This window comes from Pan troglodytes, chromosome 4, assembly GCF_028858775.2.
Source record: "Pan troglodytes isolate AG18354 chromosome 4, NHGRI_mPanTro3-v2.0_pri, whole genome shotgun sequence".
NCBI classification, from domain to species: domain Eukaryota; kingdom Metazoa; phylum Chordata; class Mammalia; order Primates; family Hominidae; genus Pan; species Pan troglodytes.
The window spans coordinates 48,196,447-48,214,114 of record NC_072402.2 but is presented as its reverse complement, the minus strand read 5'-3'; positions in this window follow the sequence as shown (position 1 = coordinate 48,214,114).

The window sequence follows — 17,668 nt, the reverse complement described above, 5'->3', positions numbered from 1 at the left end:
TATTTTGTGATTTTTCAAAGCAGAGGGTGAGCCGATTATATGTTGGCATTTACCCCCATTCCCAACCTTCCATGCTCCCCTCTGCCACAAATATGCTGGCTGGAAGCCAGAGTGCCACATTTCTGGATTTTCTTGTCAGCTGCCTATGGTAAGGTTCTGCAACTGAGGGGCACTCACTGGTTGGGATTGAGGAACAAGAGGTGAGAAGGAGCCATTTTTCTGCTTCTGGTGCCTCTTCTGGCCGCAGGAGGAGCATCAGCAGCAGGTAACTTGGGCTCCACCAGCATTAGTAAGAATGGTGGTAGTTTGAGCAGCATCCTTAGAATGTAAGTTCTGGGGTTCCTGCTCAATGTCTACAGAAATGTTCCAAAAAAGCAATGGCCCTGCAGCCAGCAGCTCAGCAGTGAAAATAAACTGTTGGTTTCCAGCCCAGGAGCACTAGCAGCATCATGATCACAGACTAATATCTCTTTCCCCTGTTGCTTCTTTAGCCCTTCCAATTCCTTGTCACAAATTGTTTGCATTAATTTATTCTCTGCTGGAAATATCTAGAGTACTTCCACATTTCCTAACAGGACACTAGCTGATCAAAGGAGAATATAGCAATTATTCAACAAATGATATTGGTGAAACTAGGTACAGTAACTCCTCACTTAACATTGTCTATAGCAGGGGTCCCCAACCCCTGCTATCAGTTTGTGGCCTGTTAGGAACCAGGCCGCACAGCCCGAGATGAGTGGCAGGTGAGCATTATGGCCTAAGCTCCGCCTCCTGTCAGATCAGCTGCAGCATTAGATTCTCACAGGAGCATGAACCCTACTGTGAACTGCACATGCGAGGGATCTAGATTGCACACTCCTTATGAGAATCTAATGCCTGATAATCTGAGGTGGAACAGTTTCACCTTTAAACCATCCCCTGCCACCCTGGCCCATGGAAAAATTGCCTTTCATGAAACTGGTCCCTGGTGCCAAAAAAATTTGGGGACTGCTGGTCTATAGGTAACTGGAAACTGGACACATAATGAAACTAATTTTACCATAGGCTAATTAGGAGAAACAAGAACTAAGTTCCTATGGCATATTTCTGGCACAAAAAAAATCACCAAACTTCTAAATAAATATCCCCAACAGTTCTAATCTTAAACATTGAAATAAGTATGAGCTATACAAACATTTAAGAAAGATTAATAAAAATCAGTAAATGACTAGTCAATTTGTGGTGAGTCAGTGAGTAATGGCAGGTGTAGTGGTGGTGGGTTAAATGAAGGAATAAATGTTTGCAAAGTGATAATTGTGAGGAGCCTCTCTTGCCCCTATGCAGTTCCAAAACAGTCATAAATGTGGTAGGTTTGCTGAGTGCTTTTGTACCTCATCGTTTATTGTTGTGCATTTGCATGATTATTGAATACTTTATGAATTTTTACTTTACAATTATTTGTATTCATTCATTCCTTTTCCAGCCGGCTTATTTCAGTTCAGGGTCATGGTGGCCAGAGTCTATCTTGGCATCTCAGGGCATAAGAGGTGAACCAACTTTGGGTAGGATGTCATCCCATCACAGGGCACACTCCCATGCACTCACTCTTGCTCACACTGGGACAATTTAGACACGCCAATAAACCTAAGGTGCATATCTTTGGGATGTGGGTAGAAACTAAAGTACCTGGAGAAAGCCCATGCAGATGTGGGGAGAAAGTACAAACTCCACATAGAGAGTGGCTCTGGCTGGAAAGCAATTTATTTTTCTCGTCAACGTTGTGAAGAAATGGTTAACTAAACAATGTTATTCAAGGATCTGCAGTCAACTTCTGGAACTAAAAAAAAGATTTGATTCCTTACCTCACAGCTTATACCAAAATATATTTTAGGTGAATCAAATATATGAATATAGAAAAAAATACACCACAAAAATATAGAAGAAAACAGACCAGGCACAGCAGTTCATGCCTGTAATCCCAGGACTTTGGGAGGCTAAGAAGGGAGGATCACTTGAGCCCGAGAGTTTGAAGCCACTCTGGGCAACACAGTGAGACCTGTCTCCACAAAAATTAAAAAATTAGCTGAGCGTGGTGGTATGCAACTGTAGTCCCAGCTTCTCAGGAGGCTGATGTGGGAGGATTGCTTCAGTCTCAGCTACTCAGGAGGCTGAAGTGGGAGGATTGCAGTGAGCCATGATCATGCCACTGCACTGCAGTCTGGGTGACAAAGCAAACCTTGTTCCCCCACCAAAACACACACACACACACACACACACGTATGTGTATATATATGAACACACAGCAGACTGTTAACCATATGCTCAGAGAGCTGAAGGTCTTTCTTTCTTTTTTTTTTTGAGATGGAGTTTTGCTCTTGTTGCCCAGGCTGGAGTGCAATGACACAATCTTGGCTCACTGCAACCTCTGCATCCTGGGATCAAGCGATTCTCCTGCCTCTGTCTCCCCAGTAGCTGGGATTACAGGCATGCACCATCACATCTGGCTAATATTGTATTTTCAGTAGAGATGGGGTTTTGCCATGTTGGTCAGGCTGGGCTTGAACTCCTGACCTCAGGTGATCTGCCCACCTCGGCCTCCCAAAATGCTGGGATTACAGGTGTGAGCCACCGCACCTGGCCCTAAAGTTCTTTCTAAGATGCTCCAAATAGTAGAAACATTTGAAAATTTAATTTCATTAGAAAGTTGGCATGAAAAAAAAAATCCCACCACAGAGGAAGTTAACAGGCAAACAGGGAAAATATTTGCAATTCATATCCTCAGACAAACATCAAAACCCCAACAGAAAAATCAACAAAGGTAATGGACAGACAGTTTACAGAAAGGAAATATGAATGGTTTTCTTTTTCTAAAAAAAAAAAAAAAAAATTAGAATTCATGAATGAAGCCATCTGGTCCTGAGCTTTTCTTTCTTGGGAAATTTTAAATTAATGATTCAATCTCCTTACTCATTATTGATCTGTTCAGATTTTCTATTTATTCATGATTCAGTCTTGGTAGGTTGTATGTATCTAGAAATTTATCTGCTTCTTCCAGGTTATCCAATTTGTTGTGATATCATTTTCCATACTACTCTCTTATGATCCTTTTAATTTCTGTGACAGCGCAAGGTCTCCTCTTTCATTTCTGATTTCATTAACTTGAGTTGTCTCCCTCTTTTTCTTAATCTAGCTAAAGATTAGTCAATTTTGTTTATCTTGTAAGGTGTTGGATGTCTATTACCTTGATTGTGGTGATGAGATCATGGATGTTTGCATATGTTCTAACTCATCAAATTGTACACATTAAATATATGCAGTTTTTATATATCAATTATACCTCAATAAAGCTGTAAAAAAACTCACAATAAGGAAATTGCACATTAAAATCACAATAGATACCATTTCCACCTGTCATATTGGCAAAGATAAAAACAAGTTTGATAACTCACTGTGGCCGTTTTAAAATATATCCACAAATTCTTGGATACTCCTTTCCTTTAAGAGGTAGAGCTTACTTTGCCTCCCTGTGAATATGGTTGGACTCAGCGACTCACTTCTGATGAATAAAACATAGCAGACAGGGTGATTTGTGGCTTCTGAGGCTGTCATGAAAGGCGCAGCTATATCCTACTTGCTCTCTCTCTTGGATCACTCTCTCTGGGAAAGGCCAGTTGCTGTCAGGAGGACACTCCAGAAGGCCTGCAGAGAAGTCCACATTTTCAAGGAACTGAGGCTTTCTGCCAATAGTCATGTGAGTGAGACGTTTTGGAAGTGGATCCTCCCACCCTGGATGACTGCAGCATTGTCCAACCTCATAAGAGTCAGCGAGGCAGAACCACCCAACTAAGTTCCTTTAAATTCCTGACTCACAGAAACTGAGAGATGAGATAATATATGCTATTTTAAGCTATTTAGCATTGTGGTAATTTTTTTTTCTCTGTGGCCCAGGCTGGAGTACAGTGATCTCAGCTCACTGCCATCTCCACCTCCTGGGTTCAAGCAATCCTCCCCCTTCAGCCTCCCAAGTAGCTGGGACCACAGCACAAGCCACTACATCCAGCTTATTTTTTGTGTTTTTGTAGAGATGGGGGGTTTCACCACGTTGCCCAGGCTGGTCTCAAACTCCTGGGCTCAAGCAATCGGCCCACCTTGGCCTCCCAAAGTGCAGGGATTATAGGCAGAGCCAGTGTGCACAGCCTACTGTTACTTTTTACACAGCAATAGATAACTAATGAACTCTTTCTGTGGTGAGGTGTGTGGGAATAGGCACCCTCATAAATTGCTAGTAAAAATGTAAATCAGATCAATGCTATGGAGACATATTAGACAATATCTATTACAGTAAAAATGTAATTCCACATTTAGGAATTATTTAATTAATATTTCACCCCTGTGCAAGTGTATCATCCAAAAATACACTTGCACAGGTGTGAAATATTAATTAAACAATGTTATTTATTGTAGCAGTCTTTGTAATGACCAAGGACTGAAAACAATCTAAATGTGTATCATTACTAGGACTAGTTAAATAAAGATGGTACATCTATATGATGAAATTCTACGCAGCTATTACAGAGAATAATGTAATTCTAGAAACAAAAAACAAAACCATGTGCACAGTATACTACCATTATATTATGCAAAAGAAAAGAATGTGTATAGATTATCTTTGGATAGATACACAAGAGACTGATAGTGGAAAAGATGGGATGCAGGAGTGGGAGATAACTTTTCACTGTATGTCTTTTTTTGATACTTTTTGAAAGACAATTATTTTATTATGTGTGTATATTAACTATTCCAAAAATGAAAGTATTAGAAAACTAAAATAGATGAAAGGTCATTCATGTTAAGAGAGTGTTTATAATGTGTTGCTGAAATAAAAGCCTGTAAAGCATTCTCCTACAATCATGATAGCTAGGAGAATATCTTCACGCATGGAATATAACTTAAAGTTATGACCTAAGCCATTGTATTTCCTTCTGTCTAGAGGAAGAATAGATTTATAGGAGGTGGATGGTCTGCTTAGAGTCTAGATAAAGAGAAATCTAATAGGAAGGATTTGTTGGTGTTTACACAGACCATGAGAGAAAGGCAGTATTTAGCAGACGTAAGTACTTTAATATTAGGGCAGTATACTTTATGTGATTCAAGAACATTCTGTTTGTTTTTGTTTTTTGTTTAGGTTCTGTGCCCAGTAAACTTTTAATTACTAATTGTTTCCCTAGGTTTTTACAAGCTATCTGCTTAATATTAGACACAAGTATCAGTCACTGCAAAAATATAGATCTCATTAGAAATTTTTAAAAGGCATTTTCATTTATACATCAATCTTTTTGGAGTTGGATTTGTGTGAATCAGGCCAAAGCACCAGAAGAGCAATGACTGCTCTAATATAATGGAGTTTCTATACACATAAAACTGAGGAGGAGAATCCACTTAGATTCCATCTCCCTCTGAGGCCTAGTAGAGTAGCCAGCCAATCTCTCTAGGAGAGTTTACTCTCAACTTCTAAAATGCAATAAGCATAGTAGAGCAAAAAGAAGAGCATGCTGAATAGCAATTCATCTGAAAAATCCCCATGTGGTTTGATGTGATCCAGCTAAGAAGGCTGATGAAAGCTCAGGACTCATCATTACATAGGGACCACATAATTGAAAATCATCACCTCCCCGGGTTCTTTTTCCATTTGGAAAATCTTTGACCTTTATAATTTGAGAGGGGTGTGACCTAAGATCCTGACAAATTTCCAGATTTTCTGGCACCATTATAGGATATTATTGGCACTATGAAATACATGCATAATAAAAGTCAGATTAAGATTTGGATATGGGGAAGTTAGCTAGGCTCACTCACTAGCTGGATGATTTAAATGACTTAACTGTTACACTAACCTGGTAGCATCAGTTCCATTTTGTTTTGTTTGTTTGTTCCATAATCATAAATGACTACATTGGATAGGCCTTTAGAGTCACTCACAAATAACTGAAACCGCAAATGTTAACTTGGTGATTGTCAAAAGCCAACTCTACTGACCCTAGCTCTAGGCACCTCACTTAAAGGAATCATTGACTAACTTGAGAGGTTGAGCAGGTGAATATTTGTGTTTACCTATACATTATCCATCCATTCACTTACTCATTTGTTTAGCTTATATTTATTGAACATCTCTTTGCCAAGAGCTATAGTACGTTTTTGGTAATCTGCTACTAGAAACAGTAGAGGGAACTTCAGATGCACCGCCAAAAAGAAGATTTAAAGGGGACGCGACAGCTGTTTTCGATCATGTGAAGAGGGAGAAGGCTTATCTGTGTTTTTCCAGAGGGCACAATTAGGGAAAGTGAGTAGTGATAAGAGGAGTCAGACTTGGGCATAAATTACAGAAGAATCTTTGCTTTTGTGAGCTGACCAACAATGGAATCCACTGCATTGCAAAACCGTCTTCTGGCAGGTCAAGAAAACTGCCAAAGCACAGATAAGGAAGATGGGGCCCAGAAAGATTTAGTGACCTGGACAAGGGCACATGGCCAGTGAATGGAGGGCCTGGCTTGGAACCCAGAATGCAAGGCAGTCCGGGTCATTCAACCCTTGGCCAGTAACGATTTTAACTTTTGCTTTTTCAACCACAAAGCTTCATGATGGATTGTAATTTTGATGAAGTACATGCTCCAAGGCGAATGTGTGGGAGTGAGTCCCTGAACTAGCAAGTAAATACCCACATCTCAAACAGACTTTGAAGTTCCATGCGTGTGGAATACACAACAATTCTTGTGATGTATAATAATTTCCTTTTGCTTCATTATGAAAAGCAGTTAATGCTTATGGTAATGAACAAGAAGTAAAGAAAACTAAGAAAGTGAAGGTTCCTATCAGAAATATGAAGGTTTGCATTAATTAGAGTGGCATGTTAAATTCGATGATGATATGCATCTGTGAGGTGCAATTGTTTCATTGAATGTTCCATAGTTTTGGCTGTCTGCCACAGGAGCATTTGAAATGTTCAAGGAAATGATCAAGAAGAACAACTATTCTGTACTCATTCCATTGTTTTCCACAACTTCCCTTGTTCTTTTGCTCTAAATAATTTGAATACTAGTTGTGGGGAAAAAGAAAAAATCCCTAATCAATTCTTACGAAGTGTGGGGAGGTATTGCACACAGGCGTCTCATGACATGTGGCTTCCCTGCAGGTCCACACAGCCCGTGAAAGTCCCTGGCTCCTCTGACTTGTCAGATATTCCGGGTTGGTGTGACTCCAAATACAGTCTCAAGGACAGACACCAAGTCCGAGATGTTTCTGCCTTTCCCTTTAAGGAATAGGCCTATTCTTGTCAGCTCTAGGCCTGAAGGCATTGTTTCAGAGTCAATCACTTTAAATATTTCCCCCAGGACAGCAGAGGCAATTCAAGCTTAAATAGTGAAGCCATAGCAGGACTTTTCTGGAACTTCCCAGCCCTCCATGTTTCCCTAACATAGTATTCTCAGAGAGCAGGCTGCAGATCACCACCAGCAGCAGCAGCAGCATTAGGGAACTTGTTAGAAATGCAAATTTTCTTTCTTTTTTTTAAAATTTTTTCTTTTCTTTTCTTTTTATTTTATTATTATTATACTTTAAGTTTTAGGGTACATGTGCACAACGTGCAGGTTTGTTACATATGTATACATGTGCCATGTTGGTGTGCTGCACCCATTAACTCATCATTTAGCATTAGGTATATCTCCTAATGCTATCCCTCCCCCCTTACCCCACCCCACAACAGTCCCCGGTGTGTGATGTTCCCCTTCCTGTGTCCATGTGTTCTCATTGTTCAATTCCCACCTATGAGTGAGAACATGCGGTGTTTGGTTTTTTGTCCTTGCGATAGTTTGCTCAGAATGATGGTTTCCAGCTTCATCCATGTCCCTACAAAGGACATGAACTCATCCTTTTTATGGCTGCATAGTATTCCATGGTTTATATGTGCCACATTTTCTTAATCCAGTCTATCATTGTTGGACATTTGGGTTGGTTCCAAGTCTTTGCTATTGTGAATAGTGCTGCAATGAACATACGTGTGCATGTGTCTTTATAGCAGCATGATTTATAATCCTTTGAGTATATACCCAGTAATGGGATGGCTGGGTCAAATGGTATTTCTAGTTCTAGATCGCTGAGGAATCGCCACACTGACTTCCACAATGGTTGAACTAGTTTACAGTCCCACCAACAGTGTAAAAATGTTTCTATTTCTCCACATCCTCTCCAGCACCTGTTGTTTTCTGACTTTTTAATGATCACCATTATAACTGGTATGAGATGGTATCTCATTGTGGTTTTGATTTGCATTTCTCTGATGGTCAGTGATGGTGAGCATTTTTTCATGTGTTTTTTGGCTGCATAAATGTCTTCTTTTGAGAAGTGTCTGTTCATATCCTTCGCCCACTTGTTGATGGGGTTGTTTGTTTTTTTCTTGTAAATTTGTTTGAGTTCATTGTAGATTCTGAATATTAGCCCTTTGTCAGATGAGTAGGTTGCGAAAATTTTCTCATATTCTGTAGGTTGCCTGTTCACTCTGATGGTGGTTTCTTTTGCTGTGCAGAAGCTCTCTACTTTAATTAGATCCCATTTGTCAATTTTGTCTTTTGTTGCCATTGCTTTTGGTGTTTTAGATATGAAGTCCTTGCCCATGCCTATGTCCTGACTGGTATTGCCTAGATTTTCTTCTAGGATTTCTATGGTTTTAGGTCCAACATTGAAGTCTTTAATCCATCTTGAATTAATTTTTGTATAAGGTGTGAGGAAGGGATCCAGTTTCAGCTTTCTACATATGGCTAGCCAGTTTTCCCAGCACCATTTATTAAATAGGGAATCCTTTCCCCATTTCTTGTTTTTGTCAGGTTTGTCAAAGATCAGATAGTTGTAGATATCAGCATTATTTCTGAGGGCTCTGTTCTGTTCCATTGGTCTATATCTCTGTTTTGGTACCAGTACCATGCTGTTTTGGTTACTGTAGCCTTGTAGTATAGTTTGAAGTCAGGTAGCGTGATGCGTCCAGCTTTGTTCTTTTGGCTTAGGATTGACTTGGCAATGCGGGCTCTTTTTTTGGTTCCATATGAACTTTAAAGTAGCTTTTTCCAATTCTATGAAGAAAGTCATTGGTAGTTTGATGGGGATGGCATTGAATCTATCAATTACCTTGGACAGTATGGCCATTTTCATGATATTGATTCTTCCTACCCATGAGCATGGAATGTTCTTCCATTTGTTTGTGTCCTCTTTTATTTCATTGAGCAGTAGTTTGTAGTTCTCCTTGAAGAGGTCCTTCACATCCCTTGTAAGTTGGATTCCTGGGTATTTTATTCTCTTTGAGGCAATTGTGAATGGGAATTCACTCATGATTTGGCTCTCTGTTTGTCTTTTATTGGTGTGTAAGAATGCTTGTGATTTTTGCACATTGATTTTGTATCCTGAGACTTTGCTGAAGTTGCTTATCAGCTTAAGGAGATTTTGGGCTGAGACAGTGGGGTTTTCTAGATATGCAATCATGTTGTCTGCCAACAGGGACAATTTGACTTCCTCTTTTCCTAATTGAATGCCCTTTATTTCCTTCTCCTGCCTGATTGCCCTGGCCAGAACTTCCAACACTACGTTGAACAGGAGTAGTGAGAGAGGGCATCCCTCTCCTGTGCCAGTTTTCAAAGGGAATGCTTCCAGTTTTTTTCCATTCAGTATGATATTGGCTGTGGGTTTGTCATAGATAGCTCATATTATTTGGAGATACGTCCCATCAATACCTAATTTATTGAGAGTTTTTAGCATGAAGGGTTGTTGAATTTTGTCAAAGGCCTTTTCTGCATCTATTGAGATAATCATGTGGTTTTTGTCTTTGGTTCTGTTTATATGCTGGATTATGTTTATTGATTTTTGTATGTTGAACCAGCCTTGCATCCCAGGGATGAAGCCCACTTGATCATGGTGGATAAGCTTTTTGATGTGTTGCTGGATTCGGTTTGCCAGTATTTTATTGAGGATTTTTGCATCAATGTTCATCAAGGATATTGGTCTAAAATTCTCTTTTTTTGTTGTGTCTTTGCCAGGCTTTGGTATCAGGATGATGCTGGCCTCATAAAATGAGTTAGGGAGGATTCCCTCTTTTTCTATTGATTGGAATAGTTTCAGGAGGAATGGTACCAACTCCTCCTTGTACCTCTGGTAGAATTCGGCTGTGAATCCATCTGGTCCTGGACTTTTTTTGGTTGGTAAGCTATTAATTATTGCCTCAATTTCAGAGCCTGTTATTGGTCTATTCAGAGATTCAACTTCTTCCTGGTTTAGTCTTGGGAGAGTGTATGTGTCCAGGAATTTATCCATTTCTTCTAGATTTTCTAGTTTATTTGCATAGAGGTGTTTATAGTATTCTCTGATGGTAGTTTGTATTTCTGTGGGATCGGTGGTGATATCCCATTTGTCATTTTTTATTGCGTCTATTTGATTCTTCTCTCTTTTCTTTTTTATTAGTCTTGCTAGCAGTCTATCAATTTCGTTGATCTTTTCAAAAAATCAGCTCCTGGATTCACTGATTTTTTGAAGGGTTTTTTGTGTCTCTATTTCCTTCAGTTCTGCTCTGATCTTAGTTATTTCTTGCCTTCTGCTAGCTTTTGAAAGTGTTTGCTCTTGCTTCTCTAGTTCTTTTAATTGTGATGTTAGGATGTCAATTTTAGATCTTTCCTGCTTTCTCTTGTTGGCATTTGTGCTATAAATTTCCCTCTACACACTGCTTTGAATGTGTCCCAGAGATTCTGGTATGTTGTGTCTTTGTTCTCGTTCATTTCAAAGAACATCTTTATTTCTGCCTTCATTTCATTATGTACCCAGTAGTCATTCAGGAGCAGGTTGTTCAGTGTCCACGTAGTTGAGCGGTTTTGAGTGAGTTTCTTAATCCTGAGTTTTAGTTTGATTGCACTGTGGTCTGAGAGACAGTTTGTTATAATTTCTGTTCTTTTACATTTGCTGAGGAGTGCTTTACTTCCAACTATATGGTCAATTTTGGAATAGGTGTGGTGTGGTGCTGAAAAGAATGTATATTCTGTTGATTTGGGGTGGAGAGTTCTGTAGATGTCTATTAGGTCTGCTTGATGCAGAGCTGAGTTCAATTCCTGGATATCCTTGTTAACTTTCTATCTCGTTGATCTGTCTAATGTTGACAGTGGGGTGTTAAAGTCTCCCACTATTATTGTGTGGGAGTCTAAGTCTCCTTGTAGGTCACTAAGGACTTGCTTTATGAATGTGGGTGCTCCTGTATTGGGTGCATATATATTTAGGATAGTTAGCTCTTCTTGTTGAATTGATCCCTTTACCATTATGTAATGGCCTTCTTTGTCTCTTTTGATCTTTGTTGGTTTAAAGTCTGTTTTATCAGAGACTAGGATTGCAACCCCTGACTTTTTTTGTTTTCCATTTGCCTGGTAGATCTTACTCCATCCCTTTATTTTGAGCCTATGTTTGTCTCTGCACGTGAGATGGGTTTCCTGAGCACAGCACACTGATGGGTCTTGACTCTTTATCCAATTTGCCAGTCTGTGCCTTTTAATTGGAGCATTTAGCCCATTTACATTTAAGGTTAGTATTGTTATGTGTGACTTTGATCCTGTCATTATGATGTTAGCTGGTTATTTTGCTTGTTAGTTGATGCAGTTTCTTCCTAGCCTTGATGGTCTTTACAATTTGGCATGATTTTGCAGGGCTGGTACCGGTTGTTCCTTTCCATGTTTAGTGCTTCCTTCAGGAGCTCTTTTAGGGCAGGCCTGGTGGTGACAAAATCTCTCAGCATTTGCTTGTCTGTAAAGGATTTTATTTCTCCTTCACTTATGAAGCTTAGTTTGGCTGGATATGAAATTCTGGGTTGAAAATTCTTTTCTTTAAGAATGTTGAATATTGGCCCCCACTATCTTCTGGCTTGTAGAGTTTCTGCGGAGAGATCCGCTGTTAGTCTGATGGGCTTCCCTTTGACGGTAACCCGAACTTTCTCTCTGGCTGCCCTTAACATTTTTTTCTTCATTTCAACTTTGGTGAATCTGACAATTATGTGTCTTGGAGTTGCTCTTCTCGAGGAGTATCTTTGTGGCGTTCTCTGTATTTCCTGAATTTGAATGTTGGCCTGCCTTGCTAGACTGGGGAAGTTCTCTTGGATAATATCCTGCAGAGTGTTTTCCAACTTGGTTCCATTCTCCCCATCACTTTCAGGTACACCAATGAGACGTAGATTTGTTTTTTTCACATAGTCCCATATTTCTTGGAGGCTTTGTTCATTTCTTTTTATTCTTTTTTCTCTAAACTTCTCTTCACACTTCATTTCATGCATTTTGTCTTCCATTGCTGATACCCTTTCTTCCAGTTGATCACATCAGTTACTGAGGCTTGTGCATTCGTCACGTAGTTCTTGTGCCATGGTTTTCAGCTCCATCACGTCCTTTAAGGACGTCTCTGCATTGGTTATTCTAGTTATCCATTCGTCTAAGTTTTTTTCAAAGTTTTTAACTTCTTTGCCATTGGTTTGAACTTCCTCCTTTAGCTTGGAGTAGTTTGATTTTCTGAAGCCTTCTTCTCTCAACTCGTCAAAGTCATTCTCTGTCCAGCTTTGTTCCGTTGGTGGTGAGGAGCTGCGTTCCTTTGGAGGAGGAGAGGCGCTCTGCTTTTTAGAGTTTCCAGTTTTTCTGCTCTTTTTTTTCCCCATCTTTGTGGTTTTATCTACCTTTGGTCTTTGATGATGGTGATGTACAGATGGGTTTTTGGTGTGGATGTCCTTTCTGTTTGTTAGTTTTCCTTCTAACAGTCAGGACCCTTAGCTGCAGGTCTGTTGGAGTTTGCTGGAGGTCCACTCTAGACCATTTGCCTGGGTATCAGCAGCAGTGGCTGCAGAACAGCAGATATTGGTGAACCGCAAATGCTGCTGCCTGATCGTTCCTCTGGAAGTTTTGTCTCAGAGGAGTACCCGGCTGTGTGAGGTGTCAGTCTGCCCCTACTGGGGGGTGCCTCCCAGTTAGGCTACTCTGGTGTCAGGGACCCCATTGAGGAGACAGTCTGCCTGTTCTCAGATCTCAGGCTGCGTGCTGGGAGAACCACTACTCTCTTGAAAGCTCTCAGACAGGGACATTCAAGTCTGCAGAGGTTATTGCTGTCTTTTGTTTGTCTGTGCCCTGCCCCCAGAGGTGGAGCCTACAGAGGCAGGCAGGCCTCCTTGAGCTGTGGTGGGCTCCACCCAGTTCGAGCTTCCCAGCCGCTTTGTTTACCTACTCAATCTTGGGCAATGGCGGGCGCCCCTCCCCCAGCCTCGCTGCCACCTTGCAGTTTGATCTCAGACTGCTGTGCTAGCAATGAGTGAGGCTCTGTGGGCATAGGACCCTCCGAGCCAGGTGTGGGATATAATCTCTTGGTGTGCCGTTTGTTGAGCCCATTGGAAAAGCGCAGTATTAGGGTGGGAGTGACCCGATTTTCCAGGTGCCGTCTGTCACCCCTTTGTTTGACTAGGAAAGGGAGTTCCTTAACCCCTTATGCTTCCTGGGTGAGGCAATGCCTCGCCCTGCTTCAGCTCACACATGGTGTGCTGCACCCACTGTTCTGCCCCCACTGTCCAGCACTCCCTAGTGAGATGAACCCGGTACCTCAGTTGGAAATGCAGAAATCACCCATCTTCTGCGTTGTTCACGCTGGGAGCTGTAGACTCAGAAATGCAAATTTTAAATCCCCACCTCTGAGGCACTGCATCATAAACTCTAGGGGAGGCCTCAATGAGCTGTGTTTTAACAAGCCCTCCTAGTGATACTGATGCAAGCTGGAACTGGAGAGCTGCTAGAAGACCTTCAGGAGCAGAAAGAGTGACTTGGGTTTAATGGTTGGTTTGATGTCCGATCTTGGCCAGCCAGCTTTTTCTCCCCCAAAAGAGTGCTCATGGAAGCCAAAAATGATCTGAACATCTCCGTGTGCATCAAGAATCTACAGGGTTTGTCTGGGATTTCCCGGAATACAGGGCAGTAAGTAGAAAATGCTGTTAGATGCCTTCTGTTTGGCTCCGTGTGGTCTTGCCAAGGTTTAAGTGGCACCCAGATTTTTCATAAATGGAAATAGAGATGTCAGCAAACCTGTGATGAACCATGAACAGTGATCCAGCTTGTATAAGCTGTGCCGAGACCCCCAGACCAGCTGCTTTTTGTATGTTTCTACCTATAAAGCTGTCAATGCAGCAATTTTGCCAGTTCCGATTTTACATGAGAAAGCCAAAACCCAACCTTTTATATGATTCATATCTTTTATTACTAGAACTTTACCAAATTAAATGTTCAATAACTAAAATAACAAATTCTCTGCCTCTCTGTATGTTTTTCACCTAGTAAATACTTCAGTCTCCGTCATTTCCCTCCTCCCTTCCTCACTTTGTTCTTGTTTTTGTTCTTTATGGCAGGCTGTGTTTATGTGACAGCTATTTTACATTGATATAAACATGCACCCCACTCCAACTGAATAAATGTCAAGAGAACAGCAGGAAGCCTATTTCTTCCTGTTACATCCTATCCCTGCTATCAATGTGTGTGCCCACTAATGACAAGCAACATTTGTAGAGGCCACACCTGGAAGGTTGTCCACATTCGAAGAGAGACCAGGAATAAGAGAGGTCTGAGTTATAAACCCAGAGTGGACTTTCCTCAGCAATAGTTGGTCACAACATTATAAACACCTGCTCCCTGTTTATATTGTCAGTGTGTTTACCGAGGCCAGGGTAAAAAACCAGAGACTGCCAAGAGGGGAAGAGATGTGGAGGAATAGGGTGGTGGAAGGGGAAGACCTGAACTCGCATCAGCAACCCTGAAGCAATGTCTCCATAATTCAGTGGTTTGTGATTTGGAGAGAGACCACCAACACTTCCGGATTTTTTAAACAAAAAGCATGATATTGGTCTGAAGTGTCATATTTCCAGGTGGTGCCCTGTGAGCAGAGGGTTAACTGTTTAATAAAGTTTTTCTCTTTTCATTGAAGGCAGCTGATTTCAGACTTTAACCCTGAAATCTCTGCTTTTTTCCCTGTGATCTGGAGGAAAGAAAGAGGGAAGGAAGGGGGAAAATGCCATAATTTAGATATTCATAAATTCTAAAGGGAGTCCTGAATACATGTTCTCACTGAAAAATTAACACTAAAACCTTGAGGTGTGGTTTCCTCCAGCTGGAAAGGGCTCGGGAGGCTCTCCTGTGCATTTTCCCTCAATCCCTGGCTGGAGGGCTTGGGGCCAAATAAGGAACCAGTCCTTGTTCCACTGCTTAAGTGATGCCTGTTGACAGCCTGTGTGAAGTAAACTTTGGGTTTGTGGATGAAAGTGGGCCTCTTCCTATAAACCTCTCCCTGGCAGTTAAAGAAAACACAATCTGTTATGAATAGACCAACCTGGGTTGGCCTTTACCTGGATGGCAGAATTCATTCTCTAGTGAATTGTTTTTTTTGTTTTTTTGTTTTTTTGTTTGTTTGTTTGTTTGTTTTTAACCAAACTCCATGTGCTAAATAAAGGTCAGTGGAACAGTAGGCAGCCTGTTTCATTCTATTATGTCTCTGTCTTGCTACAAACCAGTTTAGCCTCCAAATCTTCCTGACAATACAAGGCTTTGAGGGTGGTGCTGCCACAGAGCTCTGCATGGCAGGGCTGTCCTGCTGTTCTATTAAAAGTCAAGTTTCTGAACAGCATCAGGATCCCGTGGAAGCTGGGGTGAGTGAGATTGTAGCTAAACCGTGGGGCAGGGTCTGACTCAACCTCTTGGAGGGTCTTGTGCCCCCACTGGCATCCCCAACATGGAAACTTCCCCTCTAAACAAAATTCTGGGGCTGGGGGTTGTGGGTTGGCAGGGAGTTGTTTGGGAGAAAAGATCCAGTACACAGTTAATGTAAAGACGGTACATGGGTTATGAAATGGAGGGCATTCCTAAAGATATGGGGGCCCCAGAGAAAATCAGTGTGTTATTTCCCCATATAGTTTACCATGTACAGTTAATTACATTAGAGTGAATTACAGTAGGAGCCCTGAAGGTAACATATATAGAGCACATGCTGTGTGCCTAGGCATTGTTCATAATATACATGTGAATTGTCTCTCCTGTCCTTAATACTGTGGATTCTCTCATTTGATCCTCTTAATAATCCTCTCATGCAGACACTCTTATTGTCCCCAATTTCACAGATGGGTGAATGAAGTTTAAGTAATGTGCCTGGGGTCACACGAGTAATTTAAGTGGAAAACCAGGCGATTCTAAATCAGGTGCTGTAAACCTAGCCTTTAAGCTTGACCACTATTAAGAATGAATCTCAAACTTTAATGGGCAATGAATCATCTAGAGATCTTGTTAATAGCAGAAATGGATTCCTAAGGTCTGAGGTAGGACCTGGGATTCTGCATTTCTGTCAGGCTCTCAGGAGCTGATGGTGCTGCTGAGCTGCTCCAGGCTTCTGGCCACCTCTGGGTAAGAGGAAAACAATTGGCCCAAGGGCCCCGGGCCTGGCCTCCTCTCTCTGAGCAGTGTGTTTCCCATTGCACCACCTGTCCTCCCCTCACTGAAACCCAGGAAGGAGACAGGGAAAGGAACATCTGGAATTTTCACTGTGACACTTACTCCTAGACTTTGGAGAAGGCCTCTGCATCCATGGCCATGCGTCCCACCCCCTTCCTGTCTTCATGACCCTAGGGGCCAGAGTGTCCAGCAGCAAGAACATCAAAGCCGTACTGCACAAGGCTGTTGATTTCCCAGCCCCAACCCCTACCCTTGTCTCTGTTCTGATAATTTAAACTACATCTTACAGCCACAAGAAAACATTTTTGTGCATTTCTCATCTGTACTACTAGTGTAATGGAAACCACCCTGGATTAGAAGGCAGGGGCTTGAGTTCCATCCCTAGTTCACATCTTTTTTTGCTCAGAGGCTAGAAACTTAACCTTTCTAGGCCTTTGTTTTTTCTATTTTTAAATGGAGCTAGTAAAACTCATATGGCTTGGGTCTGTGGCCCCACCCAAATCTCATGTCAAATTGTGATCCCCAGTGTTGGAGATGGGGCCTGGTGGGAAGTGATTGAATCATGGGGGTGGATTACCCTTTTGGCACTGTTCTCATAATAGAGAGTGAGTTATTGTGAGATCTGATTGTTTAAAAGTGTGTAGCACCTCCCCACCTCTCTCTTCCTCCTACTCTGGCCATGTGAAGACATTCAGCTCCCTCTTTACCTTCTGCCATGATTGTAAGTTTCCTGAGGCCTCCCCAGCCATGCTTCCTGTATAGCCTGCAGAACCATGAGCCAATTAAACCTCTTTTCTTTATAAATTACCCAGTTTCAGGTAGTTCTTTATAACAGTGTGAGAATGGACTAATACAAAAACTAATCCCCAATATGTAGCCTAGGGATACTCTAAGGACTAAGAAATTTGCATTTATGAAACAATTTGAGCTTCCTTGGAAATAAGTGCTCATTATGGTAATGTGTAAATAATAATATAGGTATTGCCAAAGTCTATGAATGCGTTCTGTGGCATTCATAGGCTTAATGAACAGTTCTGCTTCTGTTTGGTTTTAAAAACCTTACTCATTACAGCATTTCCCTGAAGTAGTCAAAGGAAGTGGCTTGCTTGAAATTCATATTTGATTTCATCATCAGTGAAATCCCACTCCAGCGCCAAGACACTGCA